Genomic DNA, 9,755 nt, shown 5'->3' on the forward strand with positions numbered 1-9,755 from the left:
GATGACACACATTGGGGATGGGGTGATGACACACACACATTGGGGGTGGGGTGATGACACACATTGGGGATGGGGTGATGACACACACACATTGGGGGTGGGGTGATGACACACATTGGGGATGGGGTGATGACACACATTGGGGATGGGGTGATGACACACACACATTGGGGATGGGGTGATGACACACATTGGGGATGGGGTGATGACACACATTGGGGATGGGGTGATGACACACATTGGGGATGGGGTGATGACACACATTGGGGGTGGGGTGATGACACACATTGGGGATGGGGTGATGACACACACACATTGGGGGTGGGGTGATGACACACATTGGGGATGGGGTGATGACACACTCACATTGGGGGTGGGGTGATGACACACATTGGGGATGGGGTGATGACACACACACATTGGGGGTGGGGTGATGACACACATTGGGGATGGGGTGATGACACACATTGGGGATGGGGTGATGACACACACACATTGGGGATGGGGTGATGACACACATTGGGGATGGGGTGATGACACACACACATTGGGGATGGGGTGATGACACACACACATTGGGGATGGGGTGATGACACACACACATTGGGGGTGGGGTGATGACACTCACATTGGGGATGGGGTGATGACACACATTGGGGATGGGGTGATGACACACATTGGGGGTGGGGTGATGACACACACACATTGGGGATGGGGTGATGACACTCACATTGGGGATGGGGTGATGACACACATTGGGGATGGGGTGATGACACACATTGGGGATGGGGTGATGACACACACATTGGGGGTGGGGTGATGACACACATTGGGGATGGGGTGATGACACACATTGGGGATGGGGTGATGACACACACACATTGGGGATGGGGTGATGACACACACACATTGGGGGTGGGGTGATGACACACACACATTGGGGATGGGATGATGACACACATTGGGGATGGGGTGATGACACACACACATTGGGGGTGGGGTGATGACACACATTGGGGGTGGGGTGATGACACACATTGGGGATGGGGTGATGACACACACACATTGGGGATGGGGTGATGACACACACACATTGGGGATGGGGTGATGACACACATTGGGGATGGGGTGATGACACACATTGGGGATGGGGTGATGACACACACACATTGGGGATGGGGTGATGACACACATTGGGGATGGGGTGATGACACACATTGGGGATGGGGTGATGACACACATTGGGGATGGGGTGATGACACACATTGGGGGTGGGGTGATGACACACATTGGGGATGGGGTGATGACACACATTGGGGGTGGGGTGATGACACACATTGGGGATGGGGTGATGACACACACACATTGGGGATGGGGTGATGACACACATTGGGGATGGGGTGATGACACACATTGGGGATGGGGTGATGACACACACACATTGGGGATGGGGTGATGACACACATTGGGGATGGGGTGATGACACACATTGGGGATGGGGTGATGACACACACACATTGGGGATGGGGTGATGACACACATTGGGGATGGGGTGATGACACACACACATTGGGGATGGGGTGATGACACACATTGGGGATGGGGTGATGACACACATTGGGGATGGGGTGATGACACACACACATTGGGGATGGGGTGATGACACACATTGGGGATGGGGTGATGACACACATTGGGGATGGGGTGATGACACATTGGGGATGGGGTGATGACACACACACATTGGGGATGGGGTGATGACACACATTGGGGATGGGGTGATGACACACACACATTGGGGGTGGGGTGATGACACACACACATTGGGGGTGGGGTGATGACACTCACATTGGGGATGGGGTGATGACACACATTGGGGATGGGGTGATGACACACACACATTGGGGATGGGGTGATGACACACATTGGGGATGGGGTGATGACACACACACATTGGGGGTGGGGTGATGACACACACACATTGGGGATGGGGTGATGACACACACACATTGGGGATGGGGTGATGACACACATTGGGGATGGGGTGATGACACACACACATTGGGGGTGGGGTGATGACACACATTGGGGATGGGGTGATGACACACATTGGGGATGGGGTGATGACACACATTGGGGATGGGGTGATGACACACATTGGGGGTGGGGTGATGACACACACACATTGGGGATGGGGTGATGACACACACACATTGGGGATGGGGTGATGACACACATTGGGGATGGGGTGATGACACACATTGGGGGTGGGGTGATGACACACATTGGGGATGGGGTGATGACACACACACATTGGGGATGGGGTGATGACACACACATTGGGGGTGGGGTGATGACACACACACATTGGGGATGGGATGATGACACACATTGGGGATGGGGTGATGACACACACACATTGGGGATGGGGTGATGACACACACATTGGGGGTGGGGTGATGACACACACACATTGGGGATGGGGTGATGACACATTGGGGATGGGGTGATGACACACATTGGGGGTGGGGTGATGACACACACACATTGGCGATGGGATGATGACACACATTGGGGATTGGGTGATGACACACACACATTGGGGGTGGGGTGATGACACACACACATTGGGGGTGGGGTGATGACACTCACATTGGGGATGGGGTGATGACACTCACACATTGGGGATGGGGTGATGACACACACACATTGGGGATGGGGTGATGACACATTGGGGATGGGGTGATGACACACACACATTGGGGATGGGGTGATGACACACATTGGGGATGGGGTGATGACACACACACATTGGGGGTGGGGTGATGACACACATTGGGGGTGGGGTGATGACACACATTGGGAATGGGGTGATGACACACATTGGGGATGGGGTGATGACACACATTGGGGGTGGGGTGATGACACACACACATTGGGGGTGGGGTGATGACACACTCACATTGGGGGTGGGGTGATGACACACACACATTGGGGGTGGGGTGACGACACTCACATTGGGGGTGGGGTGATGACACACATTGGGGATGGGGTGATGACACACATTGGGGGTGGGGTGATGACACACTCACATTGGGGGTGGGGTGATGACACACACACATTGGGGGTGGGGTGACGACACTCACATTGGGGGTGGGGTGATGACACACATTGGGAATGGGGTGATGACACACATTGGGGATGGGGTGATGACACACACACATTGGGGATGGGGTGATGACACACATTGGGGATGGGGTGATGACACACACACATTGGGGATGGGGTGATGACACACATTGGGGGTGGGGTGATGACACACATTGGGGGTGGGGTGATGACACACATTGGGGGTGGGGTGATGACACACACACATTGGGGGTGGGGTGATGACACACTCACATTGGGGGTGGGGTGATGACACACACACATTGGGGGTGGGGTGACGACACTCACATTGGGGGTGGGGTGATGACACACATTGGGGGTGGGGTGATGACACACACATTGGGGGTGGGGTGATGACACTCACATTGGGGTAGGGAGATGACACTAACACTGGGTGAGTGGGTTGGGGTGATGACACACATTGGGGGTAGGGAGACGACACTAACACTGTGGGTGGTTGGGTGGGGGAGATGACACTAACACTAGGGGCGGCGGTGATGACAGTAACACTGTGGGTGGGTGTGGGGGAGACGACACTAACACATGGAGTGTGGGTGGGGTGATGACTCGAACACTGTGGATGGGGATGTGGGGGAAATGACAGTAACACTGTCGGTGGTGGGTGTGTGGGTGATAACCACTAACAGTGGTGGTGGTGGTGATGACTATAACACAGATGGTAGGTGTGTGGGAGACACTCCTGCACCAGGTGGGACAGGTTCAGAGACTCCTGAACAAGGTGGGGCAGGTTCAGAGACTCCTGCACCAGGTGGGACAGGTTCAGAGAATCCTGCACCAGGTGAGACAGGTTCAGAGACTCCTGCACCAGGTGGGACAGGTTCAGAGAATCCTGCACCAGGTGAGACAGGTTCACAGTCTCCTGCACCAGGTGGAGCAAAATCAGAGACTCCTGCACCCGGCGGGACAGGTTCACAGACTCCTGCACCAGGTGGGAGCAGTTCATAGACCCCTGCACCAGGTAGAAAAGGTTCAGAGACTCCTGGACCAGGTGGGACAGGTTCAAAGACTCCTGTAAGAGGTGGACAAGTTTCAGAGTCTCCTGGACCAGGTGGGACAGGTTCAGAGACACCTGCACCAGGTGGGACAGGATCAGAGACTCCTGCACCAGCTTGAACAGCTTCAGAGACTCCTGCACGAGGTGGAACAGGTTCAGAGAGTCCAGCCCCCAGTATGACAGGTTCAGAGACTCCTGCCCCCAGTGGGACAGTTTCAGAGTCTCCTGCAGCAGGTCGGACAGGTTCAAAGACTCCTACACCAGGAGGGACAGGTTCAGAGACCCCTGAACCAGTTGGGACAGGATCAGTGACTCCTGCACCAGATGGGACAGGTTCAGAGACTCCTACACCAGGTCAGACAGGTTAAGAGACTCCTGCACGAGGTGGGACAGGTTCAGAGACCCCTGAACCAGGTGGGACAGGATCAGTGACTCCTGCACCAGGTGGGACAGGTTCACAGACCCCTGCACCAGGTGAGACAGGTTCGGAGACTCCTACACCAGGTGGGAGCAGTTCATAGAGTCCTGCACCAGGAGGGACAGGTTCAGAGACCCCTGAACCAGTTGGGACAGGATCAGTGACTCCTGCACCAGATGGGACAGGTTCAGAGACTCCTACACCAGGTCAGACAGGTTAAGAGACTCCTGCACGAGGTGGGACAGGTTCAGAGACCCCTGAACCAGGTGGGACAGGATCAGTGACTCCTGCACCAGGTGGGACAGGTTCACAGACCCCTGCACCAGGTGAGACAGGTTCGGAGACTCCTGCACCAGGTGGGAGCAGTTCATAGAGTCCTGCACCAGGTGGGACAGGTTCAGAAACCCCTGAACCAGGTGGGACAGGATCAGTGACTCCTGCACCAGATGGGACAGGTTCAGAGACTCCTGCACGAGGTGGGACAGGTTAAGAGACTCCTGCACGAGGTGGGACAGGTTCAGAGACTCCTGCACCAGGTGGGAGCAGTTCATAGAGTCCTGCACCAGGTAGGACAGGTTCAGACACTCCTGGACAAGGTGGGACAGGTTCAAAGACTCCTGTAACAGGTGGACAAGTTTCAGAGTCTCCTGGACCAGGTGGGACAGGTTCAAAGACTGCTGGACCAGGTGGGACAGGTTCAGAGATTCCTGCACCATGTGGGACAGGTTCAAACACTCCTGCCCGAGGTGGAACAGGTTCAGAGCCTCCCACAGCAGGAATACAAGTTCGGAGACTCCTGTACCAGCTGAGACCGGTTCAGAGACTCCTGCACCAGGTGGGACAGGTTCAGAGACTCCTGCACCAGGTGAGGCAGGTTCGGAGACTCCTGCACCAGGTAAGACAGGTTCAGAGACTCCTGGAACAGGTGGGACAGCTTCAGAGACTCCGGCACCAGGTGGGACAGGTTCAGAGACTCCTGCACCAGGTGAGGCAGGTTCGGAGACTCCTGCACCAGGTCAGACAGGTTCAGAGACTCATGGACAAGGTGGGACAGGTTCAGAGACTCCTGAACCAGGTAGAACAGGTTCAGAAACTCCTGAACCAGATTAAACAGCTTCAGAAACTCCTGCAACAGGTGGAACGGGTTCAGAAACTATTGCAGCAGGTGAGACAGGTTCAGAGACTCCTGCACCAGGTGAGACAGGTTCGGAGACTCCTGCACCAGGTGGGACAGGATCGGAGACTCCTGCACCAGGTGGGACAGGATCGGAGACTCCTGCACCAGGTGAGACAGGTTCGGAGACTCCTGGAACAGGTGAGACAGGTTTGGAGACTCCTGCACCAGGTGGGTCAGTTTCAGAGACTCCTGCACCAGGTGAGACAGGTTCGGAGACTCCTGCACCAGGTGAGACAGGTTCGGAGACTCCTGCACCAGGTGGGACAGGATCGGAGACTCCTGCACCAGGTGGGACAGGTTCGGAGACTCCTGCACCAGGTGGGACAGGTTCAGAGACACCTGCACTATGTGGGACAGGTTCAGAGACTCCTGCTGCAGGTGGGACAGGTTCAGGGACACCTGCACCAGGTGGGACATGTTCAGAGACTCCTGCACTATATGGAACAGGTTCAGGGACACCTGCACCAGGTGGGACATGTTCAGAGACACCTGCACTATATGGGACAGGTTCAGAGACTGCTGCACCAGGTGGGACAGGATCGGAGACTCCTGCACCAGGTGGGACAGGATCAGTGACTCCTGCACCAGATGGGACAGGTTCAGAGACTCCTACACCAGGTCAGACAGGTTAAGAGACTCCTGCACGAGGTGGGACAGGTTCAGAGACCCCTGAACCAGGTGGGACAGGATCAGTGACTCCTGCACCAGGTGGGACAGGTTCACAGACCCCTGCACCAGGTGAGACAGGTTCGGAGACTCCTACACCAGGTGGGAGCAGTTCATAGAGTCCTGCACCAGGAGGGACAGGTTCAGAGACCCCTGAACCAGTTGGGACAGGATCAGTGACTCCTGCACCAGATGGGACAGGTTCAGAGACTCCTACACCAGGTCAGACAGGTTAAGAGACTCCTGCACGAGGTGGGACAGGTTCAGAGACCCCTGAACCAGGTGGGACAGGATCAGTGACTCCTGCACCAGGTGGGACAGGTTCACAGACCCCTGCACCAGGTGAGACAGGTTCGGAGACTCCTGCACCAGGTGGGAGCAGTTCATAGAGTCCTGCACCAGGTGGGACAGGTTCAGAAACCCCTGAACCAGGTGGGACAGGATCAGTGACTCCTGCACCAGATGGGACAGGTTCAGAGACTCCTGCACGAGGTGGGACAGGTTAAGAGACTCCTGCACGAGGTGGGACAGGTTCAGAGACTCCTGCACCAGGTGGGAGCAGTTCATAGAGTCCTGCACCAGGTAGGACAGGTTCAGACACTCCTGGACAAGGTGGGACAGGTTCAAAGACTCCTGTAACAGGTGGACAAGTTTCAGAGTCTCCTGGACCAGGTGGGACAGGTTCAAAGACTGCTGGACCAGGTGGGACAGGTTCAGAGATTCCTGCACCATGTGGGACAGGTTCAAACACTCCTGCCCGAGGTGGAACAGGTTCAGAGCCTCCCACAGCAGGAATACAAGTTCGGAGACTCCTGTACCAGCTGAGACCGGTTCAGAGACTCCTGCACCAGGTGGGACAGGTTCAGAGACTCCTGCACCAGGTGAGGCAGGTTCGGAGACTCCTGCACCAGGTAAGACAGGTTCAGAGACTCCTGGAACAGGTGGGACAGCTTCAGAGACTCCGGCACCAGGTGGGACAGGTTCAGAGACTCCTGCACCAGGTGAGGCAGGTTCGGAGACTCCTGCACCAGGTCAGACAGGTTCAGAGACTCATGGACAAGGTGGGACAGGTTCAGAGACTCCTGAACCAGGTAGAACAGGTTCAGAAACTCCTGAACCAGATTAAACAGCTTCAGAAACTCCTGCAACAGGTGGAACGGGTTCAGAATCTATTGCAGCAGGTGAGACAGGTTCAGAGACTCCTGCACCAGGTGAGACAGGTTCGGAGACTCCTGCACCAGGTGGGACAGGATCGGAGACTCCTGCACCAGGTGGGACAGGATCGGAGACTCCTGCACCAGGTGAGACAGGTTCGGAGACTCCTGGAACAGGTGAGACAGGTTTGGAGACTCCTGCACCAGGTGGGTCAGTTTCAGAGACTCCTGCACCAGGTGAGACAGGTTCGGAGACTCCTGCACCAGGTGAGACAGGTTCGGAGACTCCTGCACCAGGTGGGACAGGATCGGAGACTCCTGCACCAGGTGGGACAGGTTCGGAGACTCCTGCACCAGGTGGGACAGGTTCAGAGACACCTGCACTATGTGGGACAGGTTCAGAGACTCCTGCTGCAGGTGGGACAGGTTCAGGGACACCTGCACCAGGTGGGACATGTTCAGAGACTCCTGCACTATATGGAACAGGTTCAGGGACACCTGCACCAGGTGGGACATGTTCAGAGACACCTGCACTATATGGGACAGGTTCAGAGACTGCTGCACCAGGTGGAACAGGTTCAGAGACTCCTGCAGCAGGTGGGTCAGTTTATGAGACTCCTGGAGCAGGTGTGTCAGGTAGAGAGTCTCCTGCACCAGGTGAGACAGGATCAGAGACTCCTGCAATAGCTAGAACAGCTTCAGAGACGCCTGCACGAGGTGGAACAGGTTCAGAGAGTCCTGCCCTCAATATGACAGGTTCAGAGACTCCTACCCCCAGTGGGACAGGTTCAAAGACTACTGCACCAGGTCGGACAGGTTCAGAGACTCCTGCACCAAGTGGGACAGGTTCAGAGACTCATGGACAAGGTGGGACTGGTTCAGAGACTCCTGAACCAGGTAGAACAGGTTCAGAAACTCCTGAACCAGATTAAACAGCTTCAGAAACTCCTGCAACAGGTGGAACAGGTTCAGAATCTATTGCAGCAGGTGAGACAGGTTCAGAGACTCCTGCACCAGGTGAGACAGGTTCGGAGACTCCTGCACCAGGTGGGACAGGATCGGAGACTCCTGCACCAGGTGGGACAGGATCGGAGACTCCTGCACCAGGTGAGACAGGTTCGGAGACTCCTGGAACAGGTGAGACAGGTTCGGAGACTCCTGCACCAGGTGAGACAGGTTCGGAGACTCCTGCACCAGGTGGGACAGGATCGGAGACTCCTGCACCAGGTGGGACAGGTTCGGAGACTCCTGCACCAGGTGGGACAGGTTCAGAGACACCTGCACTATGTGGGACAGGTTCAGAGACTCCTGCTGCAGGTGGGACAGGTTCAGGGACACCTGCACCAGGTCGGACAGGTTCAGAGACTCCTGCACCAGGTGGGACAGGTTCAGAGACTACTGCACCAGGTTGGACAGGTTCGGAGACTCCTGCAACAGGTGAGACAGGTTCGGAGACTCCTGCACCAGGTGAGACAGGTTTGGAGACTCCTGCACCAGGTGAGACAGGTTCAGAGACTCCTGCCCCCAGTGGGACAGGTTCAGAGACTACTGCACCAGGTCGGATAGGTTCAGAGACTGCTGCACCAGGTGGGACACATTCAGAGACTCCTGCACCAGGTGGGACACATTCAGAGACTCCTGCACCAGGTGGGACAGGTTCAGAGACTACTGCACCAGGTGGGACAGGTTCGGAGACTCCTGCAACAGGTGAGACAGGTTCGGAGACTCCTGCACCAGGTGAGACAGGTTTGGAGACTTCTGCACCAGGTGGGACAGGATCGGAGACTCCTGCACCAGGTGAGACAGGTTCGGAGATTCCTGCACCAGGTGAGACAGGTTTGGAGACTCTTGCAACAGGTGGGTCAGTTTCATAGACTCCTGCACCAGGTGAGACAGGTTCAGGGACTCCTGCACCAGGTGGGACAGATTCAAAGACCCCTGGAACATGTGTTGCTGATTCAGAGACACTTGCACCAGGTGGGACCGGTTGAGAATCTCCTGCAGAATGTCGAACTGGTTCAGAGACTCCTGCACCAGGTGGGACAGGTTCAGAGACACCTGCACTATGTGGGACAGGTTCAGAGACTCCTGCTGCAGGTGGGACAGGTTCAGAGACACCTGCACTATATGGGACAGTTTCAGAGACTCTTGCACCAG

This window comes from Hypanus sabinus, chromosome 23, assembly GCF_030144855.1.
Source record: "Hypanus sabinus isolate sHypSab1 chromosome 23, sHypSab1.hap1, whole genome shotgun sequence".
Classification (NCBI taxonomy): Eukaryota; Metazoa; Chordata; class Chondrichthyes; order Myliobatiformes; family Dasyatidae; genus Hypanus; species Hypanus sabinus.